At 45.0% G+C, this 12,069-nt stretch overlaps 1 pseudogene; it reads left to right on the top strand.

The window, feature by feature from the left end:
• Positions 1-10,408: 10,408 nt before the first annotated feature.
• LOC129673889 (microtubule-associated proteins 1A/1B light chain 3B-like) lies at positions 10,409-10,766 on the top strand (annotated as a pseudogene).
• Positions 10,767-12,069: the final 1,303 nt, after the last annotated feature.

The raw sequence follows: 12,069 nt of genomic DNA, 5'->3' as shown, positions 1-12,069 counted from the left end.
ATCATCCCCAATTTCCTCATCTTCTGACCCTGGGGTTACAGGAATACAAATTTTAGTACCTCACTGTTGTCAAAGATCCTTTCCCTATAAATTTATGAGTATGTCTGCCACATATGTTCTCAACTTCCCTATTTGCCCTTCTGGTCCCACACATTTAATATATTGGACACTTTGTCTTATTTGTGATAATTTACCAGTTATAAACTATAAAGTGTATAAACCTTCTGAAGTGGCCAATCTTGATTCTAAGACTTTTGGGAAAGTATGCTGACATCAGCTCCAGTATCCACCAAACCTTCTATTTCAACACTAGTCATTTGTACCATTCATTTCGGTCTATGATGGTTAACCACTGTTTGCTAGAACGCATATTTTCCAGTACTCCCCAAAGCCCTTGCTCTTTCTACTGTGTCGCGCGCGGCCTTTGCCGATAAGGACGACGCAACAACCGAGGATTTCTTCAGCGGCAAGTTTATTTTACAGCTCTTTCTTGCAGATGGTGAAGGACCCAAACCCCTGGCAGCGCCCCGTTTAAATAGCCAGCAAGGCGACCTGTCCGTCTGTAAGTGGTGCTCTGCTCGAGTCCTCATCAGTATATGGCTGGCAATTGGATTGCAGCCTAAACCCTCATCAACATAAAGCTGCGCATGCGCAAAGCGCAGGGCAATGCTGACAAGAAGCGCGAAAATGCTGGCAAGAAGAACCAGGAAGCAGGAAGCCGGCGCCATCTCGTAATGGCGGGGAGCGGCTCCCGACATCTCCCCCTTTTATATATATTAAAGGCCATCTCAATCAGAAAAATAACACACCATGAGGTTACCGATCAGCCTGCTGAGCCAACAGCATCAGCGATCAAGGAGTTTACACAGTGTAAGAGACCCTCTGCACCTTGAGTCCCGTGCAATGGGAACCTGAGCCCTGGGAGGTGCAGAAGTCTGTCTTGAACAGCATCCTGGTGCAATGGGAACCTGTGCCCGTCAGGAGTGCTACAAGTTCAGACAGTGTCTCAACGATTGAGCATGTTAAGCCAAACTTGGGGAGATGCTCCCTGCTCTACAGCCAACATAGCCTGCACCATGGCCACATTTTTAAGATGTTGTTGTCTCTTAAATCGGCAGAGCAGCCAAAAACAGAGGAACAAACCTGCGAGAAACATCACTCCAAACATGCCCACACCAACCCATTCCTTAAAATAGGAGAGGGCGGAGGACATCCAATCAAACATTCCTTGAGTAAATGAAACATCTAGGCGAGTGGAATTAATCTGCACAATGGCTAGGCGTAATTTTCTCATTAGCTCATCAAATTCAGTAGACCAACTAAATTGCAGCAAGCGAGATAATTCTATGGATAAGTTTGCAGCCTTAGTAAAATTATTATATTGAACAGAAGTTACACAAATTCCGGGTAATTTAACCTCACATCCCAACTGAGCCAGCTGCCACAAAATCTCTAGCTGTTCTTGAACTAAATCAATACGTTGATTAACTATCATTAATCCTCCTTTCAACTGACTGTTCATGGAAGCCTGTATATCTATCGCTTCACTAACTGATGCTGACAAATTATTGAGGGTTTGAGCCGTGGCAACCTGGCCATTTAATGCTAAGGCTGATACAGTCAGGGAGGCTCCAACCACCGCAGTGGCTATAATAGCCACTATTGCTGCGGTGATACCAAAATCACGCTTTTGACGAAATAGAGCCAAAGAACTACTAGTCCTCACTGGAATAGGTAGAAAACGGGGCATGCGGGCTATAATAGCCAAATCAAATTCACTAGCATTCCAGCACAAAGTATAAAAACATCCACTAGTATTACAAACCATCCAAACAAATGGAGGCCAAACACAAACTGGGGTGGGCACCACCGATTTTGTCTTATAAATTTTTGCTATGGTCATATTGTCCTCATGTATATCGGCAACAACTATTGCTCCACCCAGAATGGTGATCATAGGTGAGAGATCTGAACAACTGCCACCGATACCACACAACAACCAAGTGTCAAAAGGATTGACACCATGGTAATCCCAGGAATTTAATTCGGTGTAGTCACCATGTCCTTCCATCGGTGAAAAAGAAAAATGTCCACTCTTGAGCAAACGTGCTCCACGGCTTTGACAGCCTGTCCATGGGAAAATGGTTGAAGAGTCCCCCTGCCGGCCAATGCAGAACGGGGCATACTGAGATTGATGCGTTGGAGTGCAGGCTACACTTGTTGAACCGCATGCTGGCCACCATCCAAAAAGGATCGTAGCATTAGCCGTAGATGTTTCCTCTAGCTTGGCAAAGGAAAAATTTCCTAACTTTATGCACGGATCAGCACGAGTCTGGTTGGTTGTAAAACAAAGACTGCCGTCATTTGGCTGGGTGTTATTGTCCGGTATTGGGGCTATGTCTTGAGACATTGGCAAATATGGTAGCCCAATGGAGTCATTGGTGGTAAAGAAACGGGGGAAGACTTGTGCATCATACATGACTGGCATTGGTCGTGGGAATGTTGATAGGATCCCCCAGCGGATCTCCTGGGTCTCCACCTCCAGGTTCATCTGCACTCCGCTCAAGATCAGGATCAGGGTTAAAATCAGGCTCATCTTGCTTGACCACTCTGGTCAGCCGCGCTGGAACCCAAATCGGATTTTCTTGATCCTGCGGAAAAACACAAACAGCTCCCCTGGATCTTATTAAAATAGGATCCAGTCCTTTCCATTGATTATCAAGAACATCCTTCCATTTCACTGTTTCATTTGATGTTCTATGACTGACATGTCTGTCTGCAGCAGACCGTCCTTCAGAATCCAAAGTTAAAAAATTTATAGTGAATAGAACAAGGGAAATCTTAGTCTTAGGTCCCATAGCAGTGGGGCCTATTCCCCCTTTTTGTTTTTGGAGAATCATCTTTATGGTAGAATGAGCTCGTTCCACCACACCTTGCCCTCTAGGGTTGTAGGGTAGGCCGGTGATATGGCGAACACTCATCTTCAAACAAAACTGTTGAAAAGTTTTTGATGTATATGCAGGCCCATTATCAGTTTTAATCTGTATGGGCTTGCCCCAGGCAGCCCACGCTTCTAAGCAGTGGGTTATAACATGTGCAACCTTTTCTCCCGGGAGAGGAGTAGCATGAACTATTCCTGAGCAGGTGTCAATAGAAACATGGACATATTTTAACTTTCCAAAGGTTGGGATATGAGTTACGTCCATTTGCCAAATATGAAGCGGTTGCAATCCTCTAGGATTAACCCCCACTACGGGTGGTGATCTGAAGTCTGCACAGTTATTACACTTCAAGACAATATCCCGGGCCAAGGCCCGGGGTATCCCAAATTTCCATCTAAGAGTGTTAGCATTTACATGGTAGAGATCATGGAAGGCTGTAGCCTCCTGTAGAGGGTCTTTGCAGACAAAAATCTGCTTAGTAGCCTTGTCTGCCAAGGCATTAGCTTCTGCCATGGGTCCAGGCAGCAGAGTATGAGCTCTCATGTGTTGAATGAAGAAAGGAGCTGTTCTGTGCCTAATAGACTGTTGTATATCAGTAAAAACCTGTACCACTTGACTTTTACTATTAATAAACCCTACTGTCTCTAGTATCTGGACTGCACGCACCACATAATGGGAGTCCGAAACTATATTCAAGGGCTCTGAAAATCTCTTCAGAACCTCAGCAACAATGGCACATTCCACTAATTGAGGGGAGGTATAAGGAAAAACCTTCTGAACCGTCTGTCCATTAACCACAAAGCTTCCAAGCCCAGTACTGGACCCATCAGTGAAAACATCAATAGCTCCATCAATGGGCTGATTTCTAGTGATTTTTGGAAAGATAAAAGCATGGTTTGTCACAAACTGAAGTAAGGGATGTTTAGGATAACGATTATCTATTTTTCCTGAATATGAACATTTTAAAATAGCCCATATATCAATGGTAGAACATAGCACTTGTACTTGATAACTAGTATATGGAGTAATAATTAATTGTGGCTCCATGCCAAAATGAGTAATTGCTAGTTGAAGTCCCTTAATGGCCAATTCGGCCACGCGAGTGGGGTAATGACTCAGAATTTGACCAGGGGACGCTTGTAAATGAACCCAGAGCAAGGGACCATCTTGCCATAACACAGCTGTGGGCTGTTGAGGGGATGGAATAACACACAGCTGAAATGGTTGAGCTATATCAAAGCGAGTCAGGAAGGCTTTATTCAATCTTTCTTCAACCAATTGTAATGCTTTAGAAGCTTCTGGGGTAAGCTGCCTGGGCGAAGTAATGGCAGCATCGCCCTCCAAAACAGCAAACAGGGGTCTGAGCTCAGCTGTTGTCAGACTTAATGAGGGTCGAATCCAATTAATATCCCCCATCAATTTCTGATAATCATTAAGGGTGCGTAACCCATCTCTTCTGATAGTAAGTTTTTGAGGTGTAACACTTGTAGGAGTAATAATTGACCCAAGAAACTGCCCAACTTTTCCCTCTTGTACTTTCTCAGAAGCCATATGAAGCCCTCTCTGTGAAAGAGAGGAGGATAAAAAAGAAAAGGCTTGAGACAATAGAGTTTTATCATGATGACACAAAAGAATATCATCCATATAATGACAAATCCTTATTTTTGGATATTTTTTACGTACTGGTTGGATTGCTGAATCAACATATAGTTGGCACATTGTAGGGCTATTAGCCATGCCCTGTGGCAACACTTTCCACTGATAGCGTTGATCTGGTTCTTCATGATTAACACTAGGGAGAGTAAAGGCAAAACGCCTTCTGTCTACTTTATTCAGGGGTATGGAGAAAAAACAGTCCTTAATATCTATTATAATCATCTCCCAAAATTTTGGCAAGGCTGAAAGTAGTGGTAGTCCTCTTTGTACCGAGCCCATAAGCTGCATCTGCGAATTAATGGCTCGGAGGTCATGGAGTAACCTCCACTTCCCTGACCTTTTCTTAATAACAAAAATAGGAGTATTCCAAGGGGATACAGACCTTTCTACATGGCCAGCGAGCAGCTGCTCCTCCACTAACGCCCTACCTGCTGCCAGCTTCTCAGAGGTAAGTGGCCATTGAGGAACCCACACCGGGTCCTCTGTAACCCAAGGTATGGGAATCGACTCCTCAATGGCCCCTAAGAAAAACCCAGCCCAGCTTTCCCCTGCCTTTTTTCCACTGGCACTGGGCTGGTCCTTCCTTGTAGATTTTTTCCCAAGTCTCTTCCTGGAACACATCCCATATCTTTCATCATTTTTTGACTCTGTACAGAATATTCATTAGTAAGCCTGAAATCCATCTGTTTTAAGACATCTCTACCCCAAAGATTAATGGGGAGCGGCAAAACATATGGTGTAAATGTGCCACGATGTCCCTCGGGATCCTCCCAGTGCAATGTTGCTGCACTCACCGAGGGAGTTTCCTCGTATCCCAGACCCTGTAAAGACTGGGAAGATTGGTTGAGAGGCCACTCAGTAGGCCACCAGGAGGTGGAAATGATGCTAGTATCAGCACCAGTATCTAATAACCCTTTGAATTCTTTGCCATTAACCTTTAAAACCATCATGGGTCGTTGGTCTAGTTGTAAAGACAAAAAGGTATGTTGTCCACCCGAGGAGCCAAATGCCTTTTCTCCTCGGGCCTCTTCTTTTCCAGGAAATAACTGATGGAGACTTGGCAAGACCAGCAATTGCGCTATTCGATCTCCTGGGGAAATAGCACTGATACCTCTTGGGGAAGAGCATAACACTCTAATTTGTCCTTCAAAATCCTGATCTAATACCCCAGGATGTACTATCAGCCCTTTCAAAGCAGTAGATGACCGTCCCACTATGAGCCCTACCGAGTCTGGTGGCAGCGGCCCGGCTAAATCGACTGGGATCGGTTGACAACCCATTAGAGGGGTTAATACTGCTCTGGTGGTGGCACAGAGGTCCAGTCCTGCTGATCCGCTAGTTGCCCTTCGGATCGCGGTGCTCTCACAAACTCTCTGGACTGGGGTGCCTCGCGACCGATCGCCACATATATTTTCGGGCCCTGAGGGCGAGGGCCCTTCTTCCCGTTTTTTGACTGTCCCGTTTCATCTGATCTTTCCGGAAGCGGTCTCCCATATATGTCTTTGATGGATCTACACTCATTAGCCCAATGCTTCCCTTTCTTACATCGGGGGCAAGTCTCTGGTTGTTTGTCTTGCTTTTCTCTCACAGGGTTGTCTGGAGCCCTGCACTGCCTCTTAAGGTGGCCCATCTTCCCACATTTAAAACATTTCATGCCGGCCGCCTTCTGTGCAGATAAAACGGCTGCTGCTATCCCGGCATTCGTCAACGGGCCTCCAACTTCCCTGCAAGCCTTCATCCAGGCATTCAGCCCTTTTCCTTTCCATGGTGTAATAGCGTTCCTGCATTCACGGGTGCACTGCTCATAAATCAGCTGCTCCACAAATGGTAAGGCAGCCTCTGCGTCCTCAAAGATACGCCCTGCTGCCTCCATCATACGGGCAACGAAGTCCGAGAAAGGCTCTGTCGCTCCCTGAATAATCTTTGTAAGATTCCCTGTTACTTGCCCCTTATTAGGGAGACTTTTCCAAGCTCTTACTGCTGCTTTGTTTATTTGTTGATACACCTCCACTGGAAGCATGTGCTGATTAGCCCTCCACTGTCCCTGGCCGGTAAGCATATCGTAGCTCCATTGTGGCCTCTGATTTGCTATATTCTGATTAGCTTGAGCTGAGCACAGCTCGTGAAAGATGGACTTCCAGTCTAAATATTGCCCCAGAGTCAGACAGGCTCTTACAGTATTGTGCCAATCGTCTGGAGTCATGGCATTGTCAGCCAGTCTTTCTATCAGCGCCACTGTAAAGGAGGCACTGACGCCATATGTCTGGACTGCTTCTGCTAATGCCTTCAACTGTTTAAGATCTAAAGGAGAATGATGTCTATTATTCTGAGCGTCCTCCCAGATTGGGAACACGGTTTTAATCCGCTTCCTCTCTTTTTCTGATATCAGGGAAAATTTTGTCTCTGCAGATTTGGGTTTTTCAGTGGCTGACTTCCGCATGGAGAACCCGGAAGTGCCAGCAAAGGCCACATATGGTGGCGGATCAGGGCGGTAACGCCCTTCCTCATATTTAGCTGCTTCCTCATCCAACTCTGCCTGCTCCTCAGGGTCAAGCCCTGACCCCTCATCAGTTTGTTGATTCTCAGAAGAGCTGTTTTCGCTCTCTGTAGACTCCGGCTCGCTCTATGACGAGGCGACTTTCAAATTCTGAAACTCCGCTAAACTAGGATATAGCGGGGCACCACTCTTCTTTTCCTTGCTACCAGTCTGTTCTGGTTTCTTTGACTTCTTAACTAGCTTTCGCGCCTTCGGCGCTCTAGCCTTATCTTCTTTGGTCCCATCCTTAGGGGATTTACCGGTCTTAATTCCCTTTTCTGCTTCGGATAGACTGTCTTGGTGATCTGCCAACACCCTCTGCCCTTCTTTCACTTTGTCTTTGCATTTCTCATCTTTCAAACATGATTTAATCAACTTGTAGATAGGAAAAGTCCCTGGCCTCAATGTTCCCTTCTCTTTCTCTTCTTCTAAGTCATGGCCTAACTTGTCCCAACAACCTGTAGTCAGGTCGCCCGATATTTGAAACCACGGAGCCACCCGATCCACTTCCTTAATAAAATTACGGAGCACATACCTCGAAATTTTCAAATCCTTCTCCTTAAGTAATACGTGCACCGCTTCTAAAAACGGCTTTACTGGATGATTTCCCATGCTTCCTTTATCTACAGGAGTGGGAAGGACGGCTCAGTTATTTACCTGAGGCTTACAATCCGTTTGTATCACAAGGTGGAGAAACACACACTTTATCTCCTTTCCCGCAATTAAGGCACAGACAGCAAAACAAAATGTAAATGGAACAGCAGGCAACAAACAATCCGCCCCACATCCAATCAATCATACCTTGCAGAAAAGTACCGCGGTTCTCACGCCACTGACTTTGAATCCTTACTCGACGAGCAGTCGGGGTCCTTCGAAGCGATCCTCCACTCCGGAGTTCGGCGGCTCCCGGGTTTCGGCACCACTTGTCGCGCGCGGCCTTTGCCGATAAGGACGACGCAACAACCGAGGATTTCTTCAGCGGCAAGTTTATTTTACAGCTCTTTCTTGCAGATGGTGAAGGACCCAAACCCCTGGCAGCGCCCCGTTTAAATAGCCAGCAAGGCGACCTGTCCGTCTGTAAGTGGTGCTCTGCTCGAGTCCTCATCAGTATATGGCTGGCAATTGGATTGCAGCCTAAACCCTCATCAACATAAAGCTGCGCATGCGCAAAGCGCAGGGCAATGCTGACAAGAAGCGCGAAAATGCTGGCAAGAAGAACCAGGAAGCAGGAAGCCGGCGCCATCTCGTAATGGCGGGGAGCGGCTCCCGACACTACTGGAGTGGCCTTGCCCTTAAAATAGACTCTTTAAAACATTTTAAGTCTAGCATGCCTATTGGATGCTAGATCTCATCATAAGCCTCACCACCATCATTAGTAGGCACCTGTTGCACAAAGACTTGAAAGCTGATGGCACCTGTACAGGCCTAGCCAACCTCTCTGGGGGTGTACTTGGCTCAACAGTAACCAATACAGCCTCCTGCTCTTCCTGCCCCCTTGCCTCCCAGAGGTGCTCTGGGCACCAAGTACCGATAGTACATGGAGCAGGGTGGGGCAGCAAACTCTCTAGGTGCATAGCCAGCTCTGCAATGCTTTCCAACACCAGAGAACTGAGTGAACCTTCTGAGTTTTCAATCTTTTTCAAAACAGTATATATGAAGACCACAAAGCAAAACCAGGAAAACCCCCCAGGGAGCAACACATGCAACCACCCAGTAGCAAAAGCCACTATTTTGCAAATCTCCTTAAACAACATTGTCAACCCATCCAACCCTGACAATTCCTCCACTACATTAGAAGTTACCCATTGGGCCCAAGCCATGGCTGGGCACTCACTGTAGGCTTAGATTTTTCACTAAACCTACCTTATTTAGGGTTCTTAAACATCTTTACCTTCCATCACCCACCTTAGGTAGGACATTAGTAGGGAAAGGGCTGTAGACACTTTCATCTACTTCCTGCTGATTAGGGTTGATGGGCCTTTAGGGAATTACCAAACTCATTTGGCAGGATACCTGCAGTCTAGTTCAAAGGCCAACACCAAATAACAACACGATTCAGCGTGACAAGTCAGCAAAAGCCACAAAACTCAGTTGGATTGCCCCAAGCAGTTCTCTGCAACATTTCTTTCTGTGAAGTCATGTGTTAAGCACAAAGATCAGCACAGCCATGTCGATCCAAAAAGCAATGTATCTCCTCTCCTCAGAGTCCACACATGGATAATCTCAGCTGGCTAAAGCCACGCCCCTAGCACAAGAGAGCTCACAGCAAAACATGTGTCCTCTCACAAGCCAGCCTCCAGCAAAACATCACATGACAAAATTGAGTATTTAAAGAAATCAGAAACTTCCACTTCTGTTGGTATAATGTTCTTGTGGAATGTATATAATTTACCCTTGTTCATTCACGTCATGATTTCTCTCCCCCACTGTCTGTTTTCAATCCTGACATTGCATTGTGATGTTTATTCTAAGCATCACCTGTCTCCAGTTTGTGTAAACATGCCACCATCTTTCTCTGTATTGCCAATTATACAACCAGCCAATGCTGAGCAATGGAGAGAATAGGGTGGGACATCCTGGTCTGGAGGGGAGGAGAAAGAAGCGAGTGGAAGGAGGTTCTGAGAAGAGAGATCTGAGAGGACCTAGAAAAAACAGGAGAGATGAACCGGAACTAAGATATGACTAAAGGCAAGTATAATGTGAGGAATCTGAATGGGAAGAAGCTATGTGGGCTTGGAGGTTTAGGATGGAGTAATTATTGCCCAGCATTGTGCTCGAGGTTAATTAAGTAAATCCTACTCTCTGAGTAGTGATTTGGGTATACAGCTGGTTTAGGAATAACTGCTGTTTAACTAAACGATAAATCAGTATTTAATATTAATAATCATCAACACACTTCAGTTTTTGGTCTTTTAGTGGATGATGGATGTTTGGCATCATTTAAGGGGAGTTGGTCAAAGTCATTAATGGTCTCGGTCAGGGAGGAAACTAAGGGAGGTTGGACTCTTTCATACATTCTTTTTCTTTCCTCTATCTTACTTTCTCTCCATCTAGTGTTAGGGGAGAAAGGGGGAAGGGAAAAAGGGATGAAAAGAAAGAAGTGGGATATAGGAATAATAGGATAATTAAAAAATGTGAGTTAGCGACCTTCGGGGCCGCCCTCATCCAGCCCTCACTGCCCCTACACGTTTCACCTGACTCGGCTGCAGGCTGAGGAGACACAAGGGCACCGGCCGTCGCAGGAGCTAGATCCTCGCTCAGGGACTTCTGCACCATGCTGTCCGAAAAGACCTTCAAGCAGCGCCCGAGCTTCGAACAAAGAGTGGAGGATGTCCGGCTGATCACCCCAGCCGGGGTGGGAGCAGCACCCCACCAAGATCCCGGTGATAACAGAGCGATTCAAGGGTGAGACGCTGCTGCCAGTCCTGCACAAAACCCAAGTTCCTGGTACCTGATCACGTGAACATGAGCGAGCGCATCAGGATAATTAGAAGGCGCTTGCCGCTCAATACCAATCCTGGTTCCTCCTGGTGAACGGGCACAGCATGGTGGGTGTGTCCACGCCCATGAAGACGGCTTCCTGTACGTGGTGTATGGCTCCCAGGAGATATCCGACAGTCCTGGCTGTCTAAGACTAGAACAATGCCTAATGTTTGTTAAGCCCTTACCAAGGAAAAAAGGGACATTACCAGCGGAAGCTGGTCAGCTCACCTAGGGTGTTAGGAACTGTTTATCAGCCAGAAACTGAGCTCCATGCAAGTGCATTCATCTAAACTAGGCTATCTGTGTTCAAACTTTAGAAGTTTAAAAATAAAATACTTTGCATCCTAAAAAAAAAAAGAAAAGAAAAGAAAGAAATGTAAGTTAGTCAATCAGTCTTAAGGTTTGTGTTAGATACTAATGTAGTTAATTATAGATAAAAGTTTCCTAGGTTGACTAGATAGTAAATAGCTAGAAACAAGCAATGTTTGCCTATTCAGATATACTGTAGATAGATGACCTTCAAAAACATCAGAGATCTACAGAATATGGCATTTAAAGATGCTTTACTAATAAAAGGCCTTTTGGAAAATGAGACATTTGCCAAATCAAGGCAGACAGTCCTTCATAATTCCTGCTCCACAAAAAAAAAGTCTGTAAGATATTTTGGGCCAGAATCTCAAGTAATTGTCCAGGTAGCCTGCTGTCTCTGTAATTTCTATCTCTTTGGAAGCTGCTTTTTTTTTAATTTCCTGTTTACTCAGGTCATGTTTATCCTTCTCAGGTCTATGGTGGCGTTGAAGACTAGATAGTTATAGTCTCACATTAAGCTTAAGTTGTTTAGGATTTAAGAAGATGTTTTAAGTTCTAAAAAGATATTTAGAGGTTGAGTAATGCACATTATGATAGGAAATAACTTAGGCACAGAACTCTGGACTCACATATATATTATATATATATATATATATATATATATATATATAATATCTCTATCTATCTATCTATCTACCTATCTATCTATCGTATATATAGTATAGATTACTTTCTCCGTGATTGCCAAATGCATATGGACTGGCCATTGTGAGTATAATTCTTACCTGATAGGGTTTATTATTATTATTATTATTATTATTGTTTTTTTTTTCAAAACAGGGTTTCTCTGTGTGGCCTAGGCTGTACTGGACTAACTTTGTAGACCAGGCTGGCCTTGAACTCACAGCAATCACCTGCCTCTGCCTCACAGAGTGCTGGGGTTAAAGATTATTGTAGATAATCTATTGATAATAGAGAAAGAGTCTTTTATTAGACTACCTGGGGAAGATGTAGGGATAATTTCTTGTGTTCTGTGGGGCAACATCACCTGACATTAAAAATCTGTTGTCCAATAAACTGAGGCAGGATTAGAAGGCAGGACTTCTGCAACTGAGAGAGGAAATCTGGGATGGAGTGGGGAGG

The sequence above is a fragment of the Psammomys obesus genome, unplaced genomic scaffold, assembly GCF_907164565.1.
Source record: "Psammomys obesus unplaced genomic scaffold, mPsaObe1.curated_primary_1811, whole genome shotgun sequence".
NCBI lineage: Eukaryota > Metazoa > Chordata > Mammalia > Rodentia > Muridae > Psammomys > Psammomys obesus.
Note: the sequence above shows the minus strand (reverse complement) of the source record. Positions and strands in the feature narration are given on the sequence as shown.